The 17,243-nt window shown below is 32.4% G+C and overlaps 1 long non-coding RNA gene across 1 annotated transcript in view; it reads left to right on the top strand.

Moving 5' to 3' along the window:
* LOC107520861 overlaps nucleotides 1-17,243 on the top strand; it is a 275,913-nt gene that overhangs the window by 232,329 nt on the left and 26,341 nt on the right. The gene's annotated exons all lie outside the window — the stretch shown is intronic.

Below are 17,243 nucleotides of genomic sequence, written 5' to 3'. Positions count from 1 at the left end.
ACTTATGAGGTTTCAGTGTGCATCCTTATATGTACAGCATTTGAGTAAACTATAATAGCATATTTCTAGGATAAAATCATAGAAATGAATTTGTGTGTATAAGAATGTGTGAAATTAAAATTTTGTTAAGTATTCCTTTGCTTTCCTCTATAGAGGTTACCAATGTAGTTTTTTATTTATAAATTGATTTTTGAGTCAACTTAAGAAATTAAAATTTTCTTAAAGAATCTGTTTTATCTAGATTTTAATCTAATATTAATGCATTTCAAAAACGTTTTGTTTTTTATAAATTTTTATTTCTCAATGTACCCATTTTTTTCATTAATTTTCATTAGCATGTTTGTTTCTTTTGCATTCTCTCATATTTAGGTTAGCTGGTGTATTTTTTTTTCAAAAAGTTTCTCTTTTTGTTTTCTAATTTATTATTATTTTATTTTCTAAATCTTTCATATCTTTTTAAAAATTAAACGATTGCCACTTTCCTTAAATTTTTCTTTCTAGCTTTTTCAGATGAATGCTTAATCTCTGAAGGTCATGTATGTTTTCTGAAGTGAATCTGATTTCTCATTTTCAATCTATTAGCACTGTACTGTGAAATATGTTTATATCAAATCAATTTGTTTATATTTCTTTATTTTCTCCTAATTCTGTCTCTATTTTTCCTAAAGTTTGTTTTTCAATTTTGTACTCTCATTTCTATATCACTACGATTTATAGCATAACTGTCCTGTAATTATAAATCTTATAATTTTTTAACACAGTTAAATACATTTTTTCTGTTTTTAGTTATCTTTGACACTCATTACCAGTTCATTCAAAAGGGCATTTTCATTCCTTTTCTAATTAAATTGATTTCATCACCTAAAATTTTTCTGAAGAGTCTTAAGGGACATTATTTTTTGCCTGCCTAGTGTTACCTTTCATTTATTTCCTTCTTTTGGAAACAAACTTGTCCTAGTCTTAGTTCTTATGGTTTAGGCGAGACTGACTTTAACCTTTTGCTCTAGGTTTAACTCATTTTTACCAAATAGATGACCCCATCTTATTAGCTGCAATGATGGACTTAATAAGGGACATGAACCAAGATAGAATGAGATTCATTCCTTAAATAATTACTGAAATTATGGGGGAACAAGATGCTTTGCAGAGATTTTGAGTAATAAATCTATAGCCATCTTTGCCACCAAGAGGAAGATTCTAAGACTAAAGACAATATATAGAAAGGAAAACTTTGTAAATGGAGAAAGAAATAATATCTCGATGTGCTTATTTGAGCCCCTGGCCACGGTTCTGGTTCAATCTATCTGTACTCTACAGTGATATTAATGCAGGGCCAAATCTCACTAACTGACTCACCAGCTCTACTGTATTTTCTATCCTGAACATTCATCAGCAATTAGAATATTTAGTGATGTTCTTTTTTCTCCTTTTATTGAGAATAAACATTCTTTATGACTCACAGTGAACTCAATATTTTGTAGGGTTTTGTTTTGTTTCTTTTGTTTATATATGATGATTTAGGGTTAAGACATTTCATTATCACAGTCTTTTTTACCAGTTGCAAATCTGATTTCTATCTGCCAACTCTCCTTCATACTTCCATGCTAACTACTTGTATCTATTGCATTCAGCATGTCCTCAAGTTTCCTTACGCAGTCCATCATAATATCATGTGACACAGGCTGATTTGTGCTCCTGTAGCTCTTATGGTATCAGAATTTCCTATCCCAAGCATGGAACCACTGTTAGGACCTCTGTACTCATCACACACACACACACACACACACACACACACGACTCTTGAACAATGCGGTTGTTAGAGGTTCTGACTCTCCACACTGAAAATCCATACATAACTTTTGACTACCATAAAACTTAACTGTTAATCATCCACTGTTGACCAAAACTCTTACTGATAACATAAATAATTAGCACATGCTTTGTATATTATATGTGTTATATACTGTATTCTTATAATAAAATATCTACAGAAAATGTTATTGAAATTATAAGTGAAATACATTTACAGTGTTTATTGGAAAAAATCTACACGTAAGTGGATCCTCAAAGTTCAAACCTGTGTTGTTCTATGGATCACCTGTATTCACATCACAAAATCTGTGGGTCCTGAGAATGTTTTGTATATCTTCTGTGCAATTTTATACAAATACTAATTATATTTGACAGCTATTTTTCATAGTTGTGGTTTACAGTTTTTCCTATTTTTAGTTTTATCAACTGTGGAATTTTCTCTTCAGCTTTCATGGTAGTTTGGCTAGGTTCAAGAGGAAGGTGGAATGGAAACACCCAGAGGATCTTCTGGGTCCCTTTAGCATTAATAACTATGATATGGTCGAAATGTTTTTTGAAATCATGCAGATATATAGGGTTGTTTGCCTATGCTTTTCTCTTTTCAGTCCTTTCCAGATTGATTTTTACCATTATTCCCATAACATTTTGTATATATGTCTATTGTAATTCTTTATTCGATAATTATTGACCAGACACTAGTCAATTTGTTTCGTACTTTTTATGTTGTGACATAATGCTTTGCTTATCTTTCTGCTCTCCAAATACAATATAATTTCTAGGAAGGAAGGAACTGTTTCATTTATTTTTTAACCTCTAGTTTCTGACACAGTTCTTGTTAAATATCAAGCATACAAGTAATTGTTACTGAATAAATGTGTAATTAGAGAAACGTTTAGAAAAAAGGAGGGGATCTTGTAATAATTTTCCATCCAAGAAATAGTATTAATCAATTGCTTCAGGGAGTACATTAAATCAGCTTAGAAATTGGCAACAAGATTCAATATACATTTCTGTGTCTTTCTGATTATCTTTTTTACTTTTTTATCCATTTACTTATTTGCCATTGTTGGTTGTTTAAAATAAGATATTGAATTTTATTTTGGAAAAGTATTTTCAGGGATATAGAGTTATAAGTTGCTAGATGTATTCTTTCCTCACCATTTCATTGATTTGGGGCTTATATTGCTTCTTTTGAGCTGTTGGTCATTTTATGACTCCCCCTTTCTCTTTTCTTTTTAAGATTTTTTTGTCTTTGGTTTTTACAGTTTACTAAAACCTGTATGCTGCTGGTTTGGGATTTGTTGCGCTTTTTGAATCTGCAGCTTAACATCTTTAATCAGTTTTAGGAAAAACAAATATTTACTCTTTTTTCTTCCCCTTTTTTGGTTTCTTAAACTGAAATAACATGTATATTAGACATTTGCACACTATAGCTATAGAACTATAGCTATAGAACTAATTGTAAATTTTCCATATTTTCTTTCTGTCTTTGCTTCATTTTGGATCTTTTCACCTATTTTTCAAGTCAGTAATTCTCCCTTCAGATGAATTTAATTTGTTATTAAAAGTATCTATTGAGTTATTTGAGTTTTTGTATTCTAGAATTTCCATTAGAATCTATCTATCTATCTATCTATCTATCTATCTATCTATCTATCTATGTATATTCTAATGGAAATTCTAGAATACAAATAAAATTTTAAGAGGACACCTAGTCCTCTTGAAATTTTCAATTTTTCATTTTATTTTCTAGAATTTCTTGGCTGTCTTACTATTTAGTAATAATAAAACCCATGTCTGGTTATTATCTAAATGCTCCCATGAACTATTTATATTCTTTTACTTTTTCATGGTTTTGAGTCATACCTGATTTTTTTGATCAAATTACAGATGTGAATTAATGAATTACAAACAATTTACAGTGGTTAATCCTAGTATGTAAGCCTTTACAAATCATGGAAGGTTTAATAGGATCTCATCCTTGGTACTTAAAACTACCTTTTTCCCCCCTACTCCTGTGACTCTTTTGAGAGCTCTGCTCCATTTATAAGCCCCTTAGTCATCTCAACCATAGTATGAAATCTTTAGACACCTTTTAGGAAAAGAAAAATCTTAAAACCCAAAGTTCATTTCATTGGTTTTTCTTGTCCTAGAAATAGGTTCTATAATACCTCACAATCTTGTTACTTGTTCAATATATTAAAAACATTTTAAAAATATTTTCTCATTATATTAGTGGGTCTCAGATGAAAGCTTAGTCTAAATTACCTAGTCATTACTTAAAGCAGAAATGCTGATTTTTCTTCGCATTTTCTTAATTTTGAATTTATGTGTGTTCTGACACCTTCCTGAAAGAAATGTTGATTTAACTGACTTTATAGCTAAAAAGGTATCTGAAAGTTTTTTTTAACTGCATTCTCCCAGTTATTCCAAACAATTTCAATGCAATACTATGTTGGTAAAACCATAGTATATGCAGTATAGCTGTTAATACATGGATTATAGCTATTAAATTCCTGAGTGGCTTTCCTACCATCCCACATTTCATCATCAGAATAACTTTCTAAAGAATAATTTTTATCTTATCACTTCCAATTTAAAAACATTCAAAAACATCTCATTGTGTAGAAATGTACAACTTCTTTAGTATTAAAATCCATGATATTCCACATTGTGACTGTAGTCTACTTTTCTAGTCTTAGCTCCATCTAATATATGTATCTTTTATGACAATTAAAATCAATTTATTATTTTATTCCTGAAAAGGACCCCACATCTTTTTATTTTCTCCCTTTGCTCAGATGTTTTCTTCTTCCAAAATCTTCTTTTTCCAAGCTACCTGCCAAAATCTTATCAATTTTTGATGACCACCTTAAATACTACCTGTTCATGAAGATTTTCATGATTATCCTCATTTAAAGTTTTGTCTTATCCTATTTTACATGATATATTATTTGTTGTATAAAATACCTATGAGATGTTGGTTTCTATCATTTGTGTCTTACATCTTGTCTTCAGACTGCTTGAAGGCAGAAATACCTGTTATATTTGCATACCATTTAAAATGCAGTGTATTCAGTGGTATAAACTTTGTTAGACAATTATGGTGTACTTAATTTAAAAAAAAGTATAATACATGTGCATACTTAGCTGTGATGGGATTGAAATTATGTTTTTCAAAGTTAGATGAAGAAATTTCCCTACAAACGTATGTGATAGTATTTATCAGGTTTAAATATGGAATATTTTATTGAATTGCACATTTTACCTGAGCTAAATAATTCAGAGCAACAATATATATTAAAAATCAGTATGTGTTAAATTTTGCAGGAAATTTAAAGGTAAAGCATGAGATCTCAGAAACTATTCAAACTATTATCAGCTTTTCTAAGCAATGTTTGAGTCTTATAGGTATCCTTACATTATGGTAGTATAGAAAGAAAACATTTTAAAATAACAAGATTAAATGCCACAAGAGAGAGAAAAAATTAAGAACCCAAGGAACTTAATACATAATAAATACTCAAAAAATACTTGGTAAGAAAGACACTAGGAAAATTCTCCACTTATAAATTCCAGCATAAGAACAAAAGAATTGAGGACTATCAAACTAAAGGCAAATTATATCTCAAAGAATTGCAAAATTTTATAAAACTTTGTAGCTATAAAACTGAACCAATACATTTTGATAGCAATTAAAAGATCTATATACCAGCACTGTGTTTGTTTTGAAATAATAGCAATAAATTATGTTTATAACATAATCCTCATGATTTTAAATAATAATATCATGTATGTACTAATTCTAAATCTATTATTATAATTAAAGATTAATTATAAAATGAGAAATTTTCTCTATTGTTTCAATCTAGATTAGCCATGCAAGAAATTACATAATCAGTAAGCAAATTATGTTTTACTTTAGATAAGTTCTGAATTATTCTAAGTAAATAGTAAAATTGTACTTGTTTTTCAGCCATATTCTCCCTGCTGGGTAGATGGTATTTGAAATATTTTTTAATTAGTTTTATCTTTTTCTTCAATATGAGAGTAATTAATGAAAAATTATCTAAATATTTGTTCATTAGCCATTATGTAACCACCATGTGCAGTGTGCAGTAACCACCATGCACACTGGCATAGCCAAAGCTGGCTCTCGATTCCCTGTGCAACCTGCCATCAGCAATTTTTTCCCCTTGGCCTTTATATTACTTTGTTTCTCATCTAATATGCCTTTTTCATTTTTTCTCTCAGGCTTTATATCTTCTAAGATTTCTTTTGAAAGCCTATGTTGACAAAAGATTTCTGTGAATCTATGTGTCAAATACTGTGTACCAGTTGCAGTTGTAGTTTCGCTATGAAACTCATTTATTCCTTGGGGAATGAGCTATCCTTCTATGTGGTATTTTTTTTTTTTTTGCATATTTTAATCTTGTATAATGTAAATTTAAAAAGAGAAATCATGTCTTAACCTAATGTGTATATAGTAATTACTCAAAAAAGAAAATATTTATGCATTTCAATTTAGTAAATATTCATTGGTTATTTATTTTGGGGAGGTTTTTCTGGGGGATTATCAAGACCCTACTTCTGTATTCCAGAATTTTAAGGTCTAAAGAAATTTACGAAAGAGATTAGAGAAATAATAAGCATGATTATATCTTTTTATAAGCAATGTATAACAAAATATGGGAGGGCAAGAAGGGGGCTTCTTATTTTGTTTGCTGTACAAGAAGGAGATTTAAAGGTAACTTTTAAGATTGAATAAGAATTCAAGATGGAAAGGTGTGGTTAAGTTTTTTTGAGTTGAAGAGACAGCAGAGACACGCAAGAGTGTATAGGTTATGTTTGAGGAAAAAAAAAATATGTATGAGAAAAACAGAGAAGACCTCAGAGGTTAGACTGAAAATTTAAGTGAAAATTAACTAGAGATCTGACTATGAAAAATATTGACTATTTTATTGAGGGATTTTACTTAAATTTTATCTATAAAATGGTAACATGAAGATTCTAAACAAGGGAGTGATGCTTTTTGAATCATGATTTAGAGATTAATTTGGCAACATCGGGTAAAATGGATTAAATGGATTTTTAAATAATTTGAGTTAGATAGGAATTATTGGAAACAAATGTTGTAGACCATTGTAGACAAAGGGTAACAAAGGCTTTAAACGTGTGCCGACTATTGCAAAGGAAAGAAGATACATACCAGCAGACATTTCAACTAGTAAATGAATAAAACATGGCAAGTCATGTGAGAATGCTGCAGAGGGAGATATCAGAGTTTTCAAAGTGTTTAATGGGAGATTTTTAGTGTCATAAAATCAAGGAGAAAAGTCATGGAGAATAGTCAGGTAGTGGCTGATGAGAACACCTGGATCCGTGGGGTTTTTAACATTGCCTACATAATATTTGAGTCACCTGAGACACTTTAAAAACTACTGATGACTAAATTGCACCCATTGAGATTTTGATGTAATGAGTCTGGAATGCCATGGTTATAGGCATTTTTTTTTTTTTACCTTTAATAATATTTTATATTAGTTTCAGGTGTACAGCATAGTGGTTAGACAATGGTATAACATATGAAGCGATCACCCCCAATAAGTCTAGTACTCACTTGGCACTGTTTTGTTTATTTGTTTATTTTGCTCTTTACATTCCACACATAAGTGAGATCATGTGGTATTTATCTTTTTCTGTCCGACTTATTTCACTTAGTATAATACCCACTAGGTCCATCCATGTAGTCACAAATGGTAAAATTTCTTACACCATATATAAGAATAAACTCAAAATAGATTAAAGACTTAAATGTAAGACCTGAAACTATAAAACTTCTAGAAGAAAATATAAGCAGTAAACTTTCTGACATTGTTCTTAATAACATTTTTCTGATTATCTCCTTGGACCAGAGAAACAAAAGAAATGATAAACAAATGGGATTACACCAAACTAAAAAGTGTTTGCACAGCAAAAGAAATCATCAACAAAATAAAAAGACACCCTCTTGAATAGGAGAAGATATTTGCCAATGATACTCCTGATAAGGGGTTACTATCCAAAATTTATAAAGAACTCATGCAATTCAACACCAAACAAATAATTTAATTAATAAGTGGGAAGAGGACCTGAGTAGATATTTCTCCAAAGATGACCTACAGATGGCTAATAGATACATGAAAAGATAGTCACAGGAATTTAAAAGCCCCCAAGGAAATAATGATATTTAGCTAGGGAAGTTTGGGTCTATATTCTGTCTACTTAGCAATGTAATCCATAAACCTGTAACATCCACATTATCTTGCAACATGATAGAAATTCAGATTTTTTTTGTTCCTGCTACAGAACACTTGAATTAGAATCTACAGTTTAAATACTTCCCTAGGTGGTTTGTGTATATATTATATTTTTAGTAGTGTTTATCTTGGACATGGTAGAATCATTTGAAGTACTTTAAAAGACAATCATTAGAAAATCCCAACCCCAGAAATTCTGATTTAATAAGTATGGTGTAGGGCCATAGGCACTGGTATTGTTTTAAAAGCTCCTAGAATATGTAGACATAAGCAAGGTATGAAAGCTACAGGTACGAAGTGTTGTTACCTGTACACCCAAGTTTCAGATTCCAAGGGGAATTTCGCTATTCTTAATTGCTTGTAATAACATCAAAATATAACTACAAAGGAGAATGATACATGTTTTTGCTCTGTAAATGTATTGCAAGATAGGAGGTTGGTTAATAAGAATCTATGCAAATATTCTATGTGTCTGGAATTTTAGACTTATTTGGAGCAATTTAGAGTAAGATTGAAAAATCAAACTGTACCAAAAGGTCTTCTACAAGCAGTTTAAATATCCATGTCACCAATGTACAGTAATCTATTTGAAGTTAAGGTAAACTTTTTAGGCATCTCTGGTTTTTCCTTCTGAACTGATACAGATATAGCTACACTGTTTTGAGGGTCTTTATAATGACAGCCAATGTGAATTGTTGCCACACTCAATTTACAAGGGCAGAGTTTCAAGCTAGAATAATTGCCTGTTCCACTCCAGAGATGGGATGCTGACTGCTTCATTACCAGCTGGATGAACCAGGGCATGGGCAATTTCAGACAACATGAACCATGTTACTTTACACTACCCGTGGGCACTAGTTCCTAAATCTGCTCACTCTCCCCAAGTTACAACAGACACGTTTTGCTTGCTGAAAGATGCTCTTGATGGGACTAAAAGAGTCGTACAAATGCACCTGTGTCCTGCAATCACATCATTCTACAAAATAAATCATTAACTATATTGGAATATGCAGATAGACTGACATTGTGGAATCAGTGATTTAATTTCTTCCATTATTAGTATTTTTCTATCTAGCTTTATCTCATTTCTAAGGTAAAGGGAAGGGCTATTCTATAATCTATTATTGAATAGATGAACAGTAATATTAGCATGCATTGAACCAATAAATACAACTAGGAAGGTTTAACTCACAATTTAGCTCATTTTTTTTTTCCCAAGAAGTTCTGTAGAAAAAACCATAAGCCTTAGGATGTAATTGACTTTAAAAAACATTTGCATTTAGAACTTTGCATTGGTGGTCTAAACTATTATGAAGACCACTTAAGGTGCAACGGTTTTTTTTTTTTTGCTGAATTTATTTATAATATGCTAAATGTACTACTCAAATAACTAAATTTTATTTAGAATAAGTAAGTTTCATTTTTAGTTAGAGAAAACATTGCTTGCAACAGAAATCGATGTCAAATTTGCATTAGTGAATTATCAACTACAATTTTTAACCAAAATCAGTCATATACAACATTAGAAGTAGTTTCTGGTGCAATAGAAACTATGATGGAAATATTGATAGAATGAAATTAAATAATTATACCCAATACATTTGTACCTTTTAAAATTTTCCATGACTTGATGTTTACTATGTCTACATATCTATGTATGTATCTTTTTGACTATGATACTTGCAAAAATATATATGTACATAAAACATGAAAGTAAAGCATAAATGAATAATTTTTAAAAATGATGTTCCCACCATCAAGGTCAGAAATTCTCTATTAGCATTCTCTATTCCTCTAAAGTTTCCTCTCTGTCTTCCTCGTCACATATCTTTATCCTGCTGACATAATATCTTGAATTTCTTATAATATTTTTAATAGTTATATTGAGTTATAATTTATGTAATATCCAATTCATCCATTTAAAGTCAACAAATCAGTGGTTTTTAGTATACTCACAGATATGTTCAGCTATCACTATCATCAACTTTAGAACATTTTAATCATTACAGATCATCTCCATGTCAATGAATAGTCATTCCCTATTCCTCCACTCCAGCCCCAGACCTCGATAACCACCCAACCACTTTTGGTTTCTATAGATTTTCCTATTCTGGGTATGTCAAATAAATGGAATTGTAGACTATGTGATCTTTTGTGACTGACTTTTTTCACTTAGCATAATGTTTTTGAATTTTATTTATCTTGAAAAATTTACCAGTACTTCATTCATTTTTATGGCCCAATTATATTCCATTGTATGAGTATTCCACATTTTATTTATCCATTCAGCTAGTGGACATTCTCATTGTTTTGATGACTGATAATTTTGAATATCTTTTCTTGTGCTTATTGGCCATTTATATTTCTTTGAAGAAATGTCCATTTATCTCCTTGGCCCTTTTAAATTGGATTAGTTGACTATTTTTGAGTTGAAAGAGTTTTTATACATTCTGGATGTAGACTTTTATCAGATTCGTGATTTGCAGTTTGAATCTCTGAATTATATTTACAATTTCTTCATGGTGTCCATTGAAGCATAGAAGTACTTGTTATTGTTATTTGCTTTTTCATTTGTTTAGTGACTGGCTGAATTATTTTAGAGAAGCCTAATTTCACCCTATAGGGAGGCTCAGGCTTGAGTATGCCTACAGGCATTCTAAATGACAGTGGTTTTGGTGGAGCTCTCTTCCTTTTTCCCTAGTCACACCCACCTGACTACAGTCACCAATTGCTTCTTATTACTCAGTCGATTTCAACAGTGTTCTGGCGGCATAAACTGCTCTGCAAACTGTTTCAATTAAATTGTGGATCCTTTGAAGGAATAGTGTCTGAGGTCAGTGTTTGATATTTGTTTTAATCCTAGGAGAATTCCTGTCAGCTGACTTATTTTCCAGTTCTCTCTTTTAAGCTACATAGCCTACCATTTAACTTATATCTTGAATCTCCTCCAAATTACCTTTCACCATAAGCTCCCGTGTTTTTGAGTGTGCTTCTAGGCTTTGCATCCTCCGTTCTTTGTTGTAAATGACAACACAGATTTACTCTCATACTGTTCCTGAAGCCAGAATCCAAAATCAGTTTCACTGGGCCAAAACGAAGATTTTCTCAGGTCTGTGCTTCCTCCAGAGGCTCTAGACTAGAGGACAATATATTTCTTTGTGTTTTCTATCTTCTAGATCAACTCCTTTGGCTCATAGTATCTTCCTTCATCTTCAAATCCAGCAGTGTAACATCTTTATCTGACCCTGCTTCCCTTTGCTTCTTTCACATGACTTTGTGTCAAATCTTTCACTTCATTCTTATAAGGACACTTGTGATTACATTTAAGGACCACCCCGATAATCCAGATAATCCAGCCTTCCATCTAAATATCCTTCATTTAATTACATTTGCAAAGTCACCTTTTTACCATGTGAGTTAACAAATTCTCGGGTTCCAGATTTGGGTCATGAATACATTTTGGAGAGGCCATTTTTCAGCCTACCACAGTAAGTATCCTTCTGTCCAATCTCTAAGAAGACTCTCAGAAGGGGAGCAGAGAAAATTGTCTCTTTGCCATGTATGCAGAGGAAATCCACATTAGTCCATCTTTCATCTGCATAGTGAACCTGCAACTCATATAGGGCATCTTTTCCATCTTGTTTGCATTCTGGGCATGTTGTACCAATATTGAAACCTTGAATTGGATATCTATATTACTGTGAGCATAATAAAAGTCTGATCCAAAAATTTCAGGTGAATAAACTTAAAAAAATCACATTATTTATCTTGATATAAATGCCCATATAATCTATATTTAGAAAAAAAGATAAAACACGTGATTAGAGTTGTTTTATTTTACTTTATTTATTTCTTTAAAGATTTTTAATTAAAGTATAGCTAATATACAATATATTGTATTAGTTTCAGGTGTACACCATAGTTAATTCAACATTTATATACCTTAAGAAGTGATCACTATGGTAAGTCCAGGAACCAGCTGACCATACCATGCTATCACAATATTCCTGACTGTAGTCTCTATGCTGTATACCACATCCCTATGACTTATTTGTTTTATACCTGGAAGCTTGAATCAATTATTTCTCTTTACCTTCCCCACTCCCATTTTTTTATTTTTTAATTCAAATTAACATTCGATATATATTAATTTCATGTGTAGAGCATAGTGTTTACTTATTTACATAATTTACAAAGTGATCCCCCTGACTAGTCGAGTACCCACCTGGCAATATACATAGTTACCACCATATTATTGACTATATTTCCTATGTTTTACTTTACATCCCCGTGACTATTTCATAACTATCAGTTTGTATTTATTAATCCCTTCACCTTTTTCACACCACCCTCTCCCCACTCCCATCTGGCAATCATCAGCTTGTTCGCTGCATCTATAAGTGTTTCTGTTGTGTTTATTTTGTTCTTTAGACTCCACATCATATATAAGTGAGATCATATGGTATTCCTCTTTCTCTGTCTGACTTATTACATTTAGCATACTTTTCAGATCCATCCATGTTGTCTAAAACGGTAAGATTTTATTCATTCATTCATTCATTCATTCATTTATTTATTTATTGTGGCCAAGTAATATTCCATCGCATATATATACCGCTTCTTTATCCAATCATCTGTCGATGGGCAGTTAGATTGCTTCCCTATCTTTACCATTGTAAATAACACTGCAATGAACATAAGGGTGCATATATCTTTTCAAATTAGTGTTTTGGATTTCTTTGGAAAAATACCCAAAAGTGGAACTTCTAGGTCATATGGTTGTTCCGTTTTTAATTTTTTGAGGAACCTCCTTATTGTGTTCTACAGTGGTTGCACCAATTTGCGGTAATACCAACAGTGCATGAGGGTGCCCTTTTTTCCACTTGTTTTTGTTGATTTATTGATGATATCCATTTTGACGGGTGTGAGGTGATATCTCATTGTGGTTTTAATTTGCATTTCTCTGGTGATTTGTGACCTTGAGCATCTTTTCATGTCTGCTGGCTATCTGTATGTCCTCCTTGGAGAAATTCCAATAGGTTCTCTGCCCATTTTTTTTTTTTTTTTAATTAAATTGTTTGTCTTTTGGTGTTGAGTTGTATGAGTTCTTCATAAATTTTGGATATTAACTTCTTATCAACTGTATCACTGGCAAATATCTTCTCCCATTCAGTTAGGTTGTCTTTTTGTTTTCATGATGGTATCCTTTACTGTACAAACCTTTTTAGTTTGACGTAATCCCATTTGTTTATCATTTCTTTTGTTTCCCTTGCTTAAGGAGATATATCAGAAAAAATATTACTAAGAGCAGAATCAGAAAGTTTACTATCTGTGTTTTCTTCTAGGATTTTTATGGTGTCAGGCCTTGCATTTAAGTCTTTAATTTATTTTGAGTTTATTCTTAACATGATGTTAGAAGGTGATCCAGTTCACTTTTTCCATGTATCTGTCCAATTTCCCCAACACCGTATATTGAATACACTGTCTTTACCCCTTATATATTCTTGCCTCCTTTGTCACAGATTAAATGAACATGTAAATTTGGGTTTATTTCTGGGCTCTCTAGTCTGTTCCAAGGCTCTATGTGTTTGTTTTTATGCAAGTAGCATGCTATTTTGATTACCATAGCCTTGTAGTATAGTTTGATATCATGTAGGGTCTTTTGTGGCTCCATATAAATTTTAAGATCGTTTTTTTCTAGTTCTGTGAAAAATGCAAATGGTATTTTAATAGGGATTGCATTGAATCTATAGATTGCTTTGGGTAGTATGGACATTTTAAGGATGTTAATCCTTCCTATCCATGAGCAGAGTATATGCTTTCATTTATTTGTATCTTTTTCAGTTTCTTTTTTCAATGTCTCATAATTTTCCAAGTTTAAATCTCTTACCTCTTTGGTTAAATTTATTCATATTTTTTTTGATACAGTTGTAAATGGGATTGCTTTTTTAAATTTCCCTTTCTGATAAATCATTATTAGTATATAGAAATACAACCAATTTCAGAATATTAATTTTGTATATTGCTATTTTAATGAATTCATTTATCAGTTCTAATGGCTTTTTGGTAGAAAAATTTAGGGTTCTTTCTACATAGTGTCATGTCATCTGCAAATAATGACAGTTTTACTTTTTTCCAGATAGGATGCTTTTTATTTCTTTTTCTTGTCTGATTGCTGTGGCTAGGACTTCCAATACCATGTTAAATAGAAGTGGTGAAAGTGGACATCCTTGTCTTGTTCTTGACATAAGAGAACATTTTTAGCTTTTCCTCATTAAGTATTATATTAGCTGCCAGTTTGTTGTATATGACATATTATGTTGAGGTATGGTTCTTATATACCAACTTTGCTGAGTTTTTATTATAAATGGATGCTGCATTTTCTCAAATTTTTTTCTGCATATCTATTGATATGGTAATATGATTTTTATCCTTAATTTTGTTTATGTGGTGTATCATGTTTATTGATTTCTGAATATTGAACCAAACTTTCATCCCAGGAATAAATCTCACTTGATCATGCATGGTATTTGATATTTTTAATGTATTGCTGAATTTGGTTTGTTAATATTCTGTTGTATATTGGCCTGTAATTTTTATTTTTATTTTTGTAATGCCTTTATCTGGCTTTGGAATCAGAGTGATGGTGGTCTTGTAAAATGAAGTAGGGGCCTTCCATTCTCTTGAAAGTTTTGGAATGATTTGAAAAGGATAAGTATTAATTCTTCTTTTAATGTTTGATACAATTCACCCATGAAGCCGTCTGTCTGGTTCAGATCTTTTGTTTGTGTTTATTATTATTATTATTATTATTATTATTTATTACCGATTCAGTTGTATCGGTAGTAAACAGTTAAGATTTTCTGTTTCTTCTTAATTCAGTCTTGGAAGATTGTATGTTTCTAGGAATGTATCTATTTCTTCTAGGTTGTAGAATTCATTAGCACATAATTGTTCATAGTATTTTTTTATAATTCTTTGTATATCTGTGATATCAGTTGTTACTTCTCCTCTTTTATTTCTGAGTTTATTTATTTGGGTCCTCTTTCTCTTTTTCTTGATGAGTCTCATTAAAAGTTTATCAATTTTGTTTATCTTTTCAAAGAACCAGCTCTTGGTTTCATTGATCTTTTATGTTGTTTTTTTAGATTGTATTTCTTTTATTTCTTTTCTGATCTTTATTATTTTCTTTCTAATAAATACTAACTTTGGGCCTGCTGAGACCACCCGATGTGCCGCCTGTAGGGCTAATCCGGTGGTGTTCTGTTATGGTTTGGAGCTGGCCAATAGGTGTGCTAGTTCTGGGGCCACTTGGAAGGGGCTCCTGTGCAGGTCAAGGTTAACCACTGCCTGTGACTGGTCTTGGTCTACCTGATAGGAGCTTCAAAGTGATCTGTGGTTGATCTCTTCTTGTGCCGGACCTGGAGGTGCATGGGAAGCTGGATGTAAATCGAGGCTGGGTGTCACCAATATGGGGCTTGCAGAAAATTGACAAAAGGCCAGGGAACCCCTAGTCCTGCTACTGCCTGCCAGATGTCTATAACACTCAGCCACCAAAAGAGCTGCAAGTAGTTCAAGTTAATACGGGAGTTGGGTGTAGCGGAGTCTCAGGGAGTCACTAGTGTGGGATGAGTGGTGTTCAGTGAGTTAGTGTAGATTCAGAATTGGCACCAATGCTATGCCTGCGGCCACTTTGCAAAAGTTTCACAGCCCACTGAGGCCAGCCGTAGCCCACCTGGGGCCCATGGACCTCCAAGAGTTGTCCAAGAAAAACAGCAGTGTGGACCAACAATAGCTACCTGCCCATTTGAAAAAAACCTCTGGCATTGTGCAAGTTGGGTTGGGCATAGTCCCAGGGAGTCACCAGGGTAAAGTAAGCGGGGCTCACCAGGTCAATGGAATTCAATTTTTGGCTGTGTTGGGGGTAGACTCAACTCAGGAAAGATGCACCTGCCCACTAGTAACACAGGAGGAGGGCTTAGCACAGAGACAGTGGCAGTTTTTCTTCCAGGCCTCACTCTGAACCACACAACTCAATCTTTCCCTGTATGTTTCTAGCTCCTCCCCAGCCTCCGTTCCTCTGCCAGAGCCCAAGATAAGTGTCTGGGAGTGACAGAGTCTGTGTGTGGGCCTTTTAGTGGACATCTGGGTTTCCTGAAGCCTCCTGTTTCATGCAGATGGAATCCTGGCTGATTTTCACAGCCAGATGTTGTGGGAGCTGTTCTTCACAGCATTGGTGTTCCAACCTGGGGAGTCTAGTGTGGAGCTGGGGCCCCTTCCTGTTCAAGGGGCACCTCTGCAGTCAAGATATCCCTTAAAATTCTCAACTGCCACATGTGGGTGCAAGGCTAACCTGTTTTATTTCTCTGTCCCTCCTACTAGTATTGAGGTGGCTTCTTCTTTATGTCCTTAGTTATAGGACTTTTGTTCATCTAGTCTCTGATGGTTCTCAAGTTGATTGTTCTATATTTCAGTTGCAACTTTTATGCAATCATAAAAGGAGATAAGCACAGCATCCGCATGCTCTTTTATCTTGACCAGAGCTCCAATGCATGTGTGTTTTTTTTTTTTTTAATAGAGTATTTTCAGATTTTCATGAAACACTTATCACTGTTTGGGTTGGACTCTGTTTCATAAGCCTCATGTTTTGTCAGTCCACATATGTTTTTTTAAGAGTGTTCTTGTAGTACAGTAGAAGAAAACAAAAATAGTAAACATAATAGAAATCATAATCTATACTAAGTATTTACTTTTCATAATTTTAAACCTACTGGTATTTTCTATGTGTATGCACGTGCATATATGTATATATTCATATAGATTTGTATATATATTTTATATAATATGTATTATATATGACATCATATATAAGATATCACATCTAAAATATTGCTTGTAACATATGTACTAACATATATTCTAAGAAGTAAGCAGACATGGCTCTAATTTTTATGAAATTAAGAAATGTTTATACCTTGAAAGTTTCAACGTCTTGAAATTTATATTACCCTAGTTTATTTTTCATCAGTACTTAAAATCATCTTTATTCCTAGAGGAAATCTTTAAATGTGTTTATGAAAACTCAATAAGACTCAGGAAAAACATTTATTCACTAGGGAGTTATATAATATT

This window comes from Rousettus aegyptiacus, unplaced genomic scaffold (genome assembly GCF_014176215.1).
Source record: "Rousettus aegyptiacus isolate mRouAeg1 unplaced genomic scaffold, mRouAeg1.p scaffold_m13_p_8, whole genome shotgun sequence".
Lineage (NCBI taxonomy): Eukaryota > Metazoa > Chordata > Mammalia > Chiroptera > Pteropodidae > Rousettus > Rousettus aegyptiacus.
This window is presented reverse-complemented; position numbering and strand designations above follow the sequence as displayed.